The sequence below is a fragment of the Oncorhynchus keta genome, chromosome 20 (genome assembly GCF_023373465.1).
Source record: "Oncorhynchus keta strain PuntledgeMale-10-30-2019 chromosome 20, Oket_V2, whole genome shotgun sequence".
Taxonomy (NCBI): domain Eukaryota; kingdom Metazoa; phylum Chordata; class Actinopteri; order Salmoniformes; family Salmonidae; genus Oncorhynchus; species Oncorhynchus keta.
This window is the reverse complement of record NC_068440.1, coordinates 9,172,784-9,189,462: the sequence shown is the minus strand read 5'-3', so window position 1 is coordinate 9,189,462 and position 16,679 is coordinate 9,172,784.

Here is a 16,679-nt window from a genome sequence, read left to right as displayed (position 1 = left end):
AAATGGATGGCACTGTGATAGACTACATCCAGTTTGCTGAGTAGAGTGTTGGAGGCTATTTATAGATGACATCGCCAAAGTCAAGGATGGTCAGTTTTACGAGGGTATGTTTGGCAGCATGAGTGAAGGAAGCTTTGTTGCGAAATAGGAAGCCGATTCTAGATGTAATTTTTGATTGGAGATGCTTAATGTGAGTCTGGAAGGAGAGTTTACAGTCTAGCCAGGCACCTAGGTATTTGTAGTTATCCACGTATTCTAAGTCAGAGCCGTCCAGAGTAGTGATGCTGGATGGGCGGGCGGGTGCGGGCAATGATCGGTTGAATAGCATGCATTTAGTTTTACATGCATTTAAGAGCAGTTGGAGGTCACGGAAGGAGAGTTGTATGGCATTGAAGCTCGTCTGGAGGTTAGTTAACACAGTGTCCAAAGAAGGGCCAGAAGTATACAGAACAGTGTCGTATGCGTACAGGTGGATCAGAGAATCACCAGCAATTATTTACCAGAGAATGAAGGGAAGGGTATCTGATAAGGTATGATGTCTAGTATGAAAAATCTGTCCATTCCTATTAACAAACACTAGTGAATTAATTAAGTCTCCTCAGCACTAAATCATGTGACCAGAGTGGATGTTCTGTTTGGCTGCTGATTGAAGCTCCTCAAAGCTTATTGACAACAACATGAAGCAGAAAGACATATTTAGTTATTTAGTTATTATATTTAAGTTATCATCCATTTATTTTTGAAAATGTACCGTAGATACACGTTTATGATTGTAATCCTCCACCTAAGAGTTATTTAAAAAAATAAATCACACGAAATATAAAAATGACCTCCAACATAACCTGAGTGCCAGTCTGTTTCTGCTCTTTTCCAACTGCTTGGCACTATAGCACATACTGGCACTCAGGCTACCTCCAATGTGTTTATGTTATAAAACTGTAATGATCTGAGAAAACAATTTGTACACCATTGTTATTGATATCTATTATTAAGACAATATTGATACTTCTTATTCCAGGGTGTTGACAGTGTAGCACAGCATAGCTTCAGCACTTAGTTTGTAATATCTAAAACCTTCAGTGTTACATGTTAGAAAAAGTGAAGAGTCTTTGTCCAGTATAGGTTTCATATATCTTGACATTGCTGTTCAAAATTTGAGTGACATCATCACATCGCCATCGAGAAGATATGTCCTGCTGTTTGTAATATTTACAATATGGTAGATCAGAATGAAGGAAAACAGAACTACATCAAAACAACATTAATGAACCAACAAAAACAGATTTAGGTGAATAAATAACACAAATTACTTTTTGTTAAATACCCATCTGTTTTTGCATTTCAAACTAGTTGAAATACCAATAACCACAATATCAGATCCAGTTACTGTCATTGTAGATTTTAGTTGTGCAGTTATTAGTTATAAGAAGTTATCACAAGATAGTGCCGTTTGGAGAGTGCAAGCCCTGTTCGAAAGACTGGTGTGGGCCATGTTGACTATCAATTTGGCAAAATGTGAGTTTGCCAAAGCTACAGTCACATACCTAGGCAAGGTTGTTGGTCAGTGTTTTGTCTTTCCCGTGGAAGCCAAGGTCCAGGCTGTGAAGCAGTTCCCACAGCACTCCACAAACAAAGAACTGATGTGCTTTCTGGGAATGGCGGGGAACTACCGTGCTTTCTGTAAACTTTTCGGTAGTAGTGTCCCCACTGACCAATCTGTTGAAGGCCAAGGGTGAATTTATCTGGTCCACCCAGTGTCAAGAGGCATTTGATGCAGTTAAGGCTCTTTTGTGTATGGCACCTGTATTGGCAGCACCAAATTTTGGGAAACCTTTAAAATTGCAGGTAGACGCCAGTCAAATCGGTGCTGGGCTGTGCTTCTCCAGGAGAATGATGACAATGTTGAGTGTCCAGTCAGTTTCTTCTCCTGGAAATGTAATAAGTATCAGCAAAACTATTCTGCAATTGAAAAGGAGGCTTTACAGCACTTTGAAGTCTATGTTGGTTCTGGTTTGATCCCTGTAACTGTGTTCACTGACCACAACCCACTTATTCTTCTGAGGTCCCTGCAAAATCCCAACCGGCGCCTGATCAAATCAAATCAAATGTATTTATATAGCCCTTCGTACATCAGCTGATATATCAAAGTGCTGTACAGAAACCCAGCCTAAAACCCCAAACAGCAATCAATGCAGGTGAAGAAGCACGGTGGCTAGGAAAAACTCCCTAGAAAGGCCCAAACCTAGGAAGAAACCGAGAGAGGAACCAGGCTATGTGGGGTGGCCAGTCCTCTTCTGGCTGTGCCGGGTGGAGATTTTAACAGAACATGGCCAAGATGTTCAAATGTTCATAAATGACCAGCATGGTCGAATAATAATAAGGCAGAACAGTTGAAACTGGAGCAGCAGCACGGTCAGGTGGACTGGGGACAGCAAGGAGTCATCATGTCAGGTAGTCCTGGGGCATGGTCCTAGGGCTCAGGTCCTCCGAGAGAGAGAAAGAAAGAGAGAAGGAGAGAATTAGAGAACGCACACTTAGATTCACACAGGACACCGAATAGGACAGGAGAAGTACTCCAGATATAACAAACTGATCCTAACCCCCGACACAAACTACTGCAGCATAAATACTGGAGGCTGAGACAGGAGGGGTCAGGAAACACTGTGGCCCCATCCGAGGACACCCCGGACAGGGCCAAACAGGAAGGATATAACCCCACCCACTTTGCCAAAGCACAGCCCCCACACCACTAGAGGGATATCTTCAACCACCAACTTATATATATTTATATATATCCTGAGACAAGGCTGAGTATAGCCCACAAAGATCTCTGCCATGGCACAACCCAAGGGGGGCGCCAACCCAGACAGGATGACCACATCAGTAAATCAACCCACTCAGGTGACGCACCCCTTCCAGGGACGGCACGAGGGACGGCACGAGAGAGCCCCAGTAAGCCCCAGTCAGCCCCTATAATAGGGTTAGAGGCAGAGCATACCAGTGGAAAGAGGGGAACCGGCCAGGCAGAGACAGCAAGGGCGGTTCGTTGCTCCAGAGCCTTTCCGTTCACCTTCCCACTCCTGGGCCAGACTACACTCAATCATATGACTCACTGAAGAGATGAGTCTTCAGTAAAAACTTAAAGGTTGAGACCAAGTTTGCGTCTCTGACATGGGTAGGCAGACCGTTCCATAAAAATGGAGCTCTATAGGAGAAAGCCCTGCCTCCAGCTGTTTGCTTAGAAATTCTAGGGACAATTAGGAGGCCTGCGTCTTGTGACCGTAGCGTACATGTAGGTATGTACGGCAGGACTAAATCAGAGAGATAGGTAGGAGCAAGCCCATGTAATGCTTTGTAGGTTAGCAGTAAAACCTTGAAATCAGCCCTTGCTTTGACAGGAAGCCAGTGTAGAGAGGCTAGCACTGGAGTAATATGATTACATTTTTGGTTCTAGTCAGGATTCTAGCAGCCGTATTTAGCACCAACTGAAGTTTATTTAGTGCTTTATCCGGGTAGCCGGAAAGTAGAGCATTGCAGTAGTCTAACCTAGAAGTGACAAAAGCATGGATTAATTTTTCTGCATCATTTTTGGACAGAAAGTTTCTGATTTTTGCAATGTTACGTAGATGGAAAAAAGCTGTCCTTGAAATGGTCTTGATATGTTCTTTAAAAGAGAGATCAGGGTCCAGAGTAACGCAGAGGTCCTTTACAGTTTTATTTGAGACGACTGTACAACCATTAAGATTAATTGTCAGATTCAACAGAAGATCTCTTTGTTTCTTGGGACCTAGAACAAGCATCTCTGTTTTGTCTGAGTTTAAAAGTAGAACGTTTGCAGCCATCCACTTCCTTATGTCTGAAACTCATGCTTCTAGCAAGGGCAATTTTGGGGCTTCACCATGTTTCATTGAAATGTACAGCTGTGTGTCATCCGCATAGCAGTGAAAGTTAACATTATGTTTTCGAATAACATCCCCAAGAGGTAAAATATATAGTGAAAACAATAGTGGTCCTAAAACGGAACCTTGAGGAACACCGAAATTTACAGTTGATTTGTCAGAGGACAAACCATTCACAGAGACAAACTGATATCTTTCCGACAGATAAGATCTAAACCAGGCCAGAACTTGTCCGTGTAGATGCGTTGGGCTTTGTTCTTGCAACCATTCAACCTTGATATTAGACACATTAGTGGTAAAGATAATATCATTGCTGATGCTTTGTCCTGTGCTCCTTTAACCTAGTTTGTATCTTCTCTGCTGACCCCTAAGGGCTGTCTGCGCCTCTTTCCTCTTAAATTGCTCCCCAGGTACCAGGGCTGCCGAGTTTGAGGGGCGGACAGTCAGCTGGGGGACACGGGGCTACTGCTAGGAGCCGGGACTGGTATCCTTTTTTTTTTGGGGGAGGGGGGTATGTTGGGCCAAAATTTTTAAGGAGGGGGTGTCACGGCCCCTCTGCATTGCAGGGGCGGTTCCTCCTGCAGGCAGAGGAGGGTCGTTAGTGATTGGAGCCACTTGGCTCAGGGTATTTAAACTGCTTCACTAACCACTCTTGTCTCTCTCTCTCTGCTCCTCCAGGTATGATCCTGTTTTGTTTGTTCCTTTGTAGTTTTACGTAGTTTCCACTCAGTCATATTCACACACACAGATTCACGCATCCCTGCACTTTACATACACCTTTCATTATGATACTTTCACACCTCATTCCTTTTTCTTTGTTTAAAGTTAATCGTTTTGGTTTATAATAAAGAACCTTTTTGATTGGCCTATACCTGTTGTTCGTGTCCCCTCATTTTTGCCACAGGCTATGAGCCGGCCTGTGACAAGTGGCTGGATGCACATTACTTTGACTCAAATTCTAGAAGAGTTCAGTCTTTTTTCTCTTGTATGTGCGTTACCCCTGGGAAGACAGACAGACAGACAGAACAGAGAGGACATACAGAACAGACAGTAATTCAAATAGTAACTCAAATTAGCGTACAGTACATCATGCATTCATGTCAATGAAGGATTGGCGAGAAAGTCAACATTTGTGTTTCAAACACAGCCAGAGAGATATTTAACTGTTTGATTAGTGAGAAACCTCACTGATAGAGCAGAGTTGTTGGAGCTACAAGGAAAAAAGACATAACCACATTCTAAAATGGATTCAGCCCAACACACTATATCCAAAATCAGTTGATAAATGGTGATCAACTACTAGATGAAGCATTTTCTTTCAGTTTCAGTGATGACGTCAGAAACAGAATAAAGGCAGGCACTTACTGCTGGCTGGAATGGAGCCTGTAACGCAGAGATAAACGTGAAGGTATGGGGTCAACTTGACTCTGAAAGCTTGGTTTGGTGGAATATTATCAGTTTAAGATTATTCTGATTCCTGTATTTCTTCTGCATATCCTACAGCAGTGGTTCCGAAAATGTTTATAGTCCTGTACTCCTTCAAACATTCAACCTCCAGCTGCGTACCCCCTCTAGCACCAGGTTCAGCACACTCTCAAATGTTGCTTTTTGCCATCAGTGTAAGCCTGCACACACACACACATACTATACAATACATTTATTAAACATAAGAAGGAGTGGGAGTTTTTGTCACAACCAGGCTAGTGGGAAGTGACAAAGTGCTCTTATAGGATCAGGGCACAAATAATAATCAATGATTTTGTTCTTTATTTAGTCATCTAACATATTAAACTTTTTCATTGTGAATAACTCACCGCAGGTTAATGAGAAGGGTGTGCTTGAAAGGATGCACATAACTCTGCAATGTTGGGTTGTATTGGAGAGAGTCTCATTCTTAAATCATTTTCCACACACAGTCTGTGCCTGTATTTAGTTTTTATGCTAGTGAGGGCCGAGAATCCACTGTCATAGGTACGTGGTTGCAAAGGGCATCAGTATCTTAACAGTGCGATATGCCAAGGGAGATTACTCTGTCCGGAGCCCAATCCAGAAATCTAGCAGTGGCTTGTGATTAAATTACATTTTCACAGATCCGCTTGTTGCAATTTCGTTGAGGCTCTCTTGTTCAGATATCGATAAGTGGACTGGAGGCAGGGCATGAAAAGGATAACGAATCCAGTTGTTCGTGTCATCTGGAAATATCTGCGTAATTGCGCACCCAACTCACTCAGGTGCTTCGCTATATCACATTTGACATTGTCCGTAAGCTTGAGTTCATTTACACACAAAAAGTAATGCAATGTCCTTGTTAATTCAGACAGAGAAGAGCTCCAAGTTCTTAATCATAGCCTCAATTTTGTCCCGCACATTAAATATAGTTGCGGAGAGTCCCTGTAATCCTAGATTCAGAACATTCAGGCGAGAAGAAACATCACCTTGATAGGCCAGTCGTGTGAGAAACTCGTCATCATGCAAGCGTTCAGACAAGGGAAAATTATGGTCAGTAAAGAAAACTTTAAGCTCGTCTCTCAATTTAAAAACGTGTCAATACTTTGCCCCTTGATAACCAGTGCACCTCTGTATGTTGTAAAAGCGTTACATGGTCGCTGCCCATATCATTGCATAGTGCAGAAAATAAACGAGAGTTCAGGGGCCTTGCTTTAACAAAGTTAACCATTTTCACTGTAGTGCCCAAAATGTCTTTCAAACTGTCAGGCATTCCTTTGGCAGCAAGAGGCTCTCAGTGGATGCTGCAGTGTACCCAAGTGGAGTCGTGAGCAACTGCTTGCACGCGCGTTACCACTCCACTATGTGTCCCTGTCATGGCTTTGCGCCATCAGTACAGATACACATCTTGACCACCAAAGTCCATTTGATGTCAAAAAGCTGTCCAGTATTTAAAAATATCCTCTCCTGTTGTCCTGGTTTCCAGTGGTTTGCAGAAGAGAACATCTTCCTTAATTGAACCCATAAAAGTAACGGACATATACCAGGAGCTGTGCAATGTCTGTTGACTCATCCAGCTGTAATGCATAGAATTCACTCAATACATTGTAGAGCCACCTTTTGCGGCGAGACAGTGCATCGGGATTGACATTCTTGGAACCCGGCCGATATGAGAGAGAAGTTGAACCATATGAACAGCAGGGCCCATCTAGCTTGCCTCGAGTTGAGGCATTTGGCGGTGCAGAGATACTCCAGATTTTGTGGTCGGTCCATACGATGAATGGGTGTTCCCGCCTTTTCCAGTCAGTGCCTCCATTCCTCCAATGCCATCTTCACTGCGAGAGGCTCACGATTTCCCACGTCGTAGTTTTCTCCCTGGCGTTGAGGCAATGGGAGAAGAAGGCACAGCGATGTAGCTTCAGGTCCAGGGCAGAATGCTGGGACAGAACTGCCCCCACTCCTACATCAGATGCATCAGCCTCCACCACGAACTGACGGGAAGGGTCAGGATGAACCAGGATGGGAGCCGTGGTGAAGCAGTGTTTAAGGTCACGGAACGCCCGGTCAGCAGCAGAGGACCACGTGAACTGAACCTTGGGAGAGGTGAGTACTGGCAAAGGGGGAAGCCAGGGTGCTGTAACCCCAGATGAAATGGCGATAGAAGTTGGCGAACCCCAGGAAACTTTGCAGCTGCACCCTGGACAAAGGCTCTTCCCGGGATCCATCTGGAGACTCCCAGCGGAGATGATGTACCCCAGAAATGGGATGGTGGAGTGATGGAACTCACACTTCTCTGCCTTAACAAAAGCTGGTTCTCCAGAAGGCATTGAAGAACCTGTCAAACGTGGAGCACATGTTCTTAGGGGAGCGGGGAAGACGAGGATGTCATCAATGTAGACGGAGACGAACCGATTCAACATGTCGTGGAGAACATCATTTACCAGAACCTGGAGCACAGCTGGGGCATTGGTGAGGCCAAATGGCATGACCAAATACTCGTAGTGGGCACTGGCTGTGTTGAAGGCGGTCTTCCACTCATCCCCCTCCCGTATCCGCACCAGGTAGTAGGCGTTCTGTAGATCCAGCTTGGAAAACACGGTGGCCCCCTGGAGAGGCAGAAGGCAGAGGAGATGAGTGGCAGCAGGTAGCGGTTTTCACCGTTATGTCATTGAGTCCCCGGGAGTCGATACACGGGCACAGGGTCTTGTCCTTCTTCTCCACAAAGAAGAACCCTGCGCAGGGGGAGAGGACAAATCCTGAAGCTAGGGCGTCCCCAATGTAGGTGTCCATAGCCTTGGTCTCTGGTCCCGACAGCGAGTGCAGTTGTCCCAGGGGCGAAATAGCGGAGAGGTCAGTCATGGCCAGTTCGTACTATTTGGTTTGAACGTAAGACCCAGATGCAGACTGTGTCGAAGTAACAATGTTTATTACAGCAACAGGGCAGGCAAATTACAGGTCAAGGCAGGCAGGGGCCAATAACCAGAGTAGTGGGGAAAACGTACGAGACGGCAGGCAGGCTCAGGGTCGGGTCAGGCTAAGGTCGGTAATTCAGAGGTGGGTCAAAGGGTACAGGACGGCAGGCAGGCTCAGGGGCAGGACAGGCAAGGGTCAAAACCAGGAGGGCAAGACAAATAGAGAATGGGGAAAGCAGGAGCTGAGACAAAAACGCTGGTTGACTTGACAAACAAGACAAACTGGCAACAGACAAACAGAGAACACAGGGGATAATGGGAAAGATGGGCGTCACCTGGAGGGGTGATGACAATCCCTAAAACAGGTGAAACAGATCAGGGTGTGACATTTCTAATGATCAATTAGCTTTTTAAAATTATGAACTTGGATTAGCTAACAAAATGTGCCATTGAAGCACAGGAGTGATGGTTGCTGATAATGGGCCTCTGTACGCTTATGTAGATAATCCATTAAAAATCATCTGTTTCCAGCTACAATAGTCATTTACAACATTAACAATGTCTACACTGTATTTCAGATCAATTTGATGTTATTTTAATGGACAAAACATGTGATTTTCTTTCAAAAACAAGGACATTTTTATGTGACCCCAAACTTTTGAATGGTAGTGTACATGGAGTTGTTTTAAGAAGGTCATACCAAAGATAATTTAGCTATTTCATTTAGAATTTTAAGACCCCACTTAACAAAAATATTTTATTAAAAATATTTTTGCCTTACTGTTAATAGCAGTATAAGAAACAGATATAAGAAAGATCAGGAAACATTTGATTTTTTTTTTTTTTACATGTATTTAACCCCCTATTTTTGGCACTCAACAGTGACCATATATACTTCCATAAATGTTTTCAACTGGTACCGGGGACCTTCAGACGAGTCTTGTGAGGCCTGTGGGCATCCTAGAGCAAAACATGTTCGTACCGACATGTACGTGTCCGCGAGAGTCTCATCTTTCCACAAAGGGGTCATATTAGTGTGTAGCCCAAACTTTTCAGACACTACAGACAGAAGTTGGCAGATCGGCTGTGCCAACTTCAGATGAGTCCCCAGACGGCACGATTTCTTTATTTTTTAGTAACTACTAGGTTTACTCTCCCAACACTCAGACATAATTTACAAACAAAGCAATTTAGGTTTGTTGAGTCTGCTAGGTCAGAGGCAGCAGGGATGATCAGGGATGTTCTCTTGATAAGTGTGTGAATTGGACCAGTTTCCTGTCCTGGTAACAATTCGAAATTGAACGAGTACTTTTGTGTGTCAAGGAAAATGTATGGAGTAAAAGTACATTATTTTTAAGGAAAGCGTGCCATCTCGTTTGTTTAATATAAGGAATGTGAAATAATTTATACTTGTACTTTCACTTATGATACTTAAATATATTTTATCAATTACATTTACTTTTGATACTTAAGTATATATAAAACTCAATTCTCAAGTAGTATTTTGCTGGGTGACATTGACTTTTACTTCAGTCATTTTTCTATTAAGGTATCTTTACTTTTACAGTTATGACAATTGGGTACTTTTTCCACCACTGGTTTTATCCTTTTGGTGCTGGGCATAGGGCTTGTAACAGCAGTTAATGTAAAAATTCAGGTTAATGTAATAACTTTTCTATTTGTAATAACTTTTCTGTTTGTACCGTAATAAAACCGGTTAATGTAATAACTTGCCATTGAACATAATAAAATGTTGACCGGTTCATATAATAACTTCTTCCGTAGAAGTTGTCAAAAATATAAACAGATACCGCCCAAAATAACTTAAGTAGTACTTTACACCTGTCACGCCCTGGCCTTAGTTATCTTTGTTTTCTTTATTATTTTGGTCAGGGTGTGACATGGGGGATTTATGTGTTTTTGTCTTGTCTAGGGGTTTTGTAAGTTTATGGGGCTGTTTCCTTTCTAGGTAATTGTCTGTCTATGGTTGCCTAGATTGGTTCTCAATTAGAGGCAGCTGTCTATCGTTGTCTCTGATTGGGAATCATATTTAGACAGCCATATTCTTTGGGTATTTGGTGGGTGATTGTTTCCTGTGTCTGTGCCACATGGGACTGTTTTGGTGCCAGTTCACGTTGTTATTTTGTACATGTGTTCATGTTCAGTTTTTCACATAAAAAACCATGGACACATACCACGCCGCATTTTGGTCTGATCCTTGTTTCACCTCTTCAGAGGAAGAGGAGGACATCTGCCGTGACAACACCACTGGATAAAACCCTTAATTTCATAAATTATCCGATTTCTTATTTCTGCACCACCATATTAGCTTGTATATAGTTTTTGAGCCAATGTGAATTTAGCTAGCACAAAATCCGTGTGGAACCAACCAGCAGAGGATGACTTTAAAAATAGTTTTTACAAAACTGAAAGTAAGTTGAATGTCAATCAAGCATTAGGCCCAAAACAGTGCTCTCCTTCTGCCTGGAGCTGAGGCTCTAGATATTTTAACTAACTTTGAGGGCTTAGTTGCCGTTCATGATAGTTAATGTCTCCAGAGAGTGCATGCAGGTTCAAATATAGTGAGAAACTAAAGACCTATAAATGACCAACATCAATAACGTTAATAATGATTTATGTCAATATGTATGTCATTTCTTCACATGCCCCTTGGAAGTCTAGATTAGAGTATGCTGATTCATTGTCATGGTCATCAGCACTATAGTTTGAGGCTGTTGTTCATCTTTGCTATATTCCTCCTCCTGTTTAACTGATATCATGTATCTAAACAGAGCAGTGTCCCAAACAGCATCACCCCAGCACAGATATGAGTTTGTAAGTTTCAGTATCAAGGTGTCATAAAAACACAGCAATAAAATCATATAGTATAGAAATGCAATGGAAAGTGGAGTCAAACAGTGCTGAGGTAAGTCCCACACCCTTTCCAATAAGAGCGTCAGTATGCAGCCATCTTGTGTCTATCTATCCTCAATCATAAGATGGCCGACACACTGAAGCATCATCTAGTTCTAGTAGCCTATACATGGTTGTTCATATTTATACTGAGTGGGATGTAGGACTATTACATTGACACGTTCTTTTCAATTAAAAAGTGTTTTTGTTTCACTAAGACTATAGGCTACTGAAATAACTAAAACAGAGCCAGTGTATACCAGCTGAAAACGTGTTGACCATAACTACAGTAACAAGCCTACACATCCAACCAAGTCATCTTTCATCATATTTTCACATTTTCTCTCCCCAATCAAAATTTGTTCTGGAATTCTTTGCCACTCCCACAGTGTGTTCTGGTGTGTGCATGACGGGAATAAATCAAGTTCAGTTAGTTATTAAAGTTTGTGAATGGAAATTCCCTGAAAAGAATCATCATCAATCGCATAGGCTACAGTGAAGGATAAACAATGCCACAGTGCCATCTATATGTAGACTGTAACTCTCCTCACTACTGTTTCAAAGAAATCACTTGACGAGTCACTTGACTTTTGGGTGTCTGTCAGGTGAAGTTTCCCTTAGGTACAGAGCTAGGATCAGCTTCCCCTCCCCCAATCCTAACCTTAACCATTTGTGGGGAAATGCAAAACTGACCCAAGATCAGCGTCTTAGGGCAACTTCACCCTACTCCGTCTCGGTCATGCTCAATGTAGAAGGTGCCTCTCATCACAAATCTTGGATCAGATTACCTTACTTTCAATCGTAACATTAACAATGGTTTGGGGAAACTTCTAACAATTCCCTCTGGCATAGTCAGTTGTTATTGTCAACAGGAAGTAAGGTGGTCAGAGCAGAGGCCATAGCTTGGTTATCAGATAGACTCTCAGGTCATGGAATCCTTCTTGCAAACTTCTTTCTCTGTGTTCTACAAACAGTCAGGAAATTATCTGACATTCTAACTCAGCAAGAATGAAAACAAATGGTAATTTTCTATTGAAATGGCATCTGATTCATTAGTTGATTGGATGTATAAAAAATATTTCAGCAACATTACATTTTGAATGACATTTGAGGATGGATAAATATAAAAACATATATATATAACTAATATATATATATATATTAAAGTCTTTGGTATTAGAAGTTATAAATATATGTTTTGCCAATAAAGTCTTTAGGGTTCAAATCTTTGCTATGGTGCTATGTTTGTTATTTCACACATAAAAAATAAAACATCCTGACTGTTTGGGTGTGATGCTGTAGGTAACATGAAAACACACCATGGATAAATGATGATCCAATAGGAGATAAAATAATTACAATGTCATAAGGCACAATGTCATTGATTATTAAGATGTTTTAATGGTGATACTGATGAATATATTTAATTATAGCTTGTTTCTAGTTATATATAACAAATACATGTATGTTATACGTAGGCCTCAATCATTCTAACATAGCTTACACCAGTGCAAATTCAAATCATTTCTTGGACATAGGTCTGGCTTGTCTGCCATGTTTGTTGCCATGACTGAACTATAATGAGTGTTGTAAGTAGTTCAAATCAAATCACATATGCCGAATACAACAGGTACAGTGAAATACTTACTTACAAGCCCTTAACCAACAATGCCGTTTTAAGAAAAATACCTAAAAAATAAGAAATAAAAGTAACAAATAATTAAAGAACAGCAGTAAAATAACAATAGCGAGGCTGTATACAGTGGGTAACGGCACAGAGTCAATATGCGAGGTCACCGGTTAGTCGAGGTAATTTAGGTAATTTTTACATGTGGGTAGAGTTATTAAAGTGACTTATGCATAGATAATAACAGAGAATTGCAGCAGCGTAAAAGAGGGGGCAATGCAAATAGTCTGGGTAGCCATTTGATTAGCTGTTCAGGAGTCTAATGGCTTGGGGGTAGAAGCTTAGAAGCCTCCTGGACCTAGACTTAGCGCTTCGGTGCAGCTTGCCGTCCGGTAGCAGAGAGAACAGTCTATGACTAGGGTGGCTGGAGTCTTTGACAATATTTAGGGCCTTCCTCTGACACCGCCTGGTTTAGAGGTCCTGGATGGCAGGAATCTTGGCCCCGGTAATGTTCTGGGCCGTACGCACTACCCTCTGTTGTGTCTTTTCTTTTCATACATTTCAGTGATGAAGACCATAACTGTGCCTTAACAGCCCTGCTGGTGACTGGCCTGAGGTGTCAAAGGTCATGTAACTAGATGAGAGCAGACCTGATGAGGGGTAATATTACTGTGATTATTTGCCTATGACCCTATTACGGGGGCTGAGTAACTGGTTTACCAGTGCTCCTTCATGCCCTAGGAGGGGTGCGCCACTTGAGTGGGTTGAGTCACTAACGTGACCTTCCTGTTCAGTTTTGCACCCCCTGGGCTTGTGGAGATATTTGTGGGCTATACTCGTCCTTGTCTCAGGATGGTATGTTGGTGGTTGAAGATATCCCTCTAGTGGTGTGGGGGCTGTGCTTCGGCAATGTGGGTGGGGTTATATCCTACCTGGTTGGCTCTGTCCGGGGGTATCGTCGGATGGGGCCACAGTGTTCCCTGACTTCCCCCTGTCAGCCTCCAGTATCTATTCTGCAATAGACTATGTGGCGGATGGCTAGGGTCAGTTTGTTATATCTGGTGTAATTCTCCTGTCTTATCTGGTGTCCTGTGTGAATTTAAGTATGCTCTCTTTAATTCTCTCTCCCTCCCCTCCTGTTGGACCTGAGCCCTAGGACCATGCCTCAGGACTACCTGGCCTGATGACTCCTGGCTGTCCCCAGTCCACCTGGTCGTGCTGCTGCTCCAGTTTCAACTGTTCTGCCTGTGGCTTTGAAACTTTGACCTGTTCACCGGAAGTGCTACCTTGTCCCGAACCTGCTGTCTCGACCTCTGAATGCTCAGCTATGAAAAGCCCATTGACATTTACTCCTGAGGTACAGACCTGTTGCACCCTCTACAACCATGGATTATTATTTGAACCTGCTGGTCATCATATGAACATCTTGAAGAACAATCTGTCCCTAATGGCCATGTACTGTTATAATCTCTACCCGGCACAGCCAGAAGAGGAATGGCCACCCCCAGAGCTTGGTTCCTCTCTAGGTTTCTTCCTAGGTTACTGCCTTTCTAGGGAGTTTTTCCAAGCCACTGTGCTTCTCCATCTGCATTGGTTGCTGTTTGGGGTTTTCTGAATAGCACTTTGTGACATCTGCTGATGTAAAATGGGCTTTATAAATAAATGTGATTGATTCATTGATGTCTAGTGTGAAATGTCTGTCCATTAACAACAACAAACACTACTGAATTTAGTCTCTTCAGAACTACATCATGTGACCAGGGTAGATGTTCTGTTTGGCTGCTGATTGAAGCACCTCAAAGCTCATTGACAACCATGTGAAGCACAAAAACACATTCAGTAAGTTAGCAACCATTTATTTCTGAAAATCTACTGTATATACTAATTTATTATTGTAATCCTCCACCCAAGAATTCTTTATATAGAAAAATAAATAACAGAATATTAAAAAATAACCTCCAACATAGCCTGAGAGCCAGTCGGTTTCTGCTCTCTTTCCAACTCCTTGTCATAATAGCACAAACATACTGGCACTCAGGCTACCTCCAATGTGTCTGTTATAAAACTGTAAAGATATCAGAAAATAATTTGTACAGCATAGTTAAGAATCAAACAGCTATACAATGATGTAACAGAGCATTACTGGACACCATGGAGTATGTATCACAAAACTCAGGAATATATTTTGGGGGATAAAAAGATGGCAACATTATAGTTGTATCACTAGTTTTACATTGATGTAATAATTTCCAGGTTTCCATTTTTTGATTGGTATACGTGTATAGCGGAAATATAATCCTAAAACTCCAAAAAAGCTCAAAGTTATTAATATTGTCTTTATTAAGACAGCGGTGCTACTCCTTATTCCAGGGTGTTGACAGTGTGTTACAGCACAGCTTCAGTACTTAGTTTGTAACATCTAACAACTTCAATGTTGAATGTTAGCAAAAGTGAAAACAATTGTTCCGGTATAGTTTTCAAATAACTTGTTTTCAGTAAAAACCCATCTGTTTTTGCTTTTCAAACTAGTTTACATACCTATAACCCCAATATCAGAAGTTATCACCAGATAGTGCTGTTTTAGATACATTTGTATTTGTGGCTGGGTGCACATTACTTTGACTCAAAATTCAATTAGAGTTTGCTGTCTTTCTTCTCTTGTCTGTGCTTCTGTCACGGTCGTCATAATGAGGAAACCAAGACGCAGCGTGATTTGAATACATCTTCCTTAATTAACGAAGGACACTAACCAAAATGACCGTGACCCTACATAAAACGAGTGCTGATAGGCAACTACACATAGACAACAACCCACAAAACCTAAATGGAAAATGGCAACCTAAATAGGATCCCCAATCAGAGACAACGATAAACAGCTGCCTCTGATTGGGAACCAATTCAGGTCACCATAGACCTACATTACCTAGACATACAAAAAACCCATAGATATAGAAAAACCCTAGACAGGACAAAAACACACATACCCACCCTCGTCACACCCTGACCTAACCAAAATAATACATAAAACATAGATAAGTAAGGTCAGGGCGTGACAGCTTCTCTGCAAATGAGACAGACAGACAGAAGTCAGTGAAAAAGATGACTGAAACTAGTACAAAACAATCCACTGAAAAGACTTGGGCCATATCTACTAATAACTAAAACTTGCATCATGACATGCATTTACGTCAATTGGGGATTGATGAGAAAGTTGACATTCATTATTCAAAGACACCCAGAGAGGTATTCACCTGTTTGATTAGTGATAGAGAAGCAGTGTTGTTGGAGGAGTTGTAACCAACATCAGAATCTACTAGGAAAAGAGACAACCACATTTCAAAATGGATTCAGTCCAACAAACTATATCCAAAGTCAGATGATAAATGGTGAACAACTACAAGATGAAGCATTTTCTTTCAGTTTCAGTGATGCTGTCAGAAGCAGAATAAAGGCAGGCATTTACTGTTGGCCGGAATGAAACCTGAAACACAGAGATAAACATGTTGTTATTGATTCTGCTGGGTTTGGTGGAATAGTACAAGAGAACATCATGTTTGAGAGTATTATGAATCCTGTTCAAAGAGAGAGAGAGAGAGAGAGAGAGAGAGAGAGAGAGAGAGAGAGAGAGAGCGAGACAGAGACAGACAGAAAGACAGACAGACAGACAGACAGACAGACAGACAGACAGACAGACAGACAGACAGACAGACAGACAGACAGACAGACAGAAACAGAAACAGACAGAAACAGAAAGAGTGTGTGATACTAGAACTAGATGATGCGTTATGTGTCGGCCATGGTATGGTTGAAGATAAATAGACAGACTCAAGATGGCTGCATGCTGACGCTCTTACTGGAAAGGGTGTGGGACTTACTTCAGCA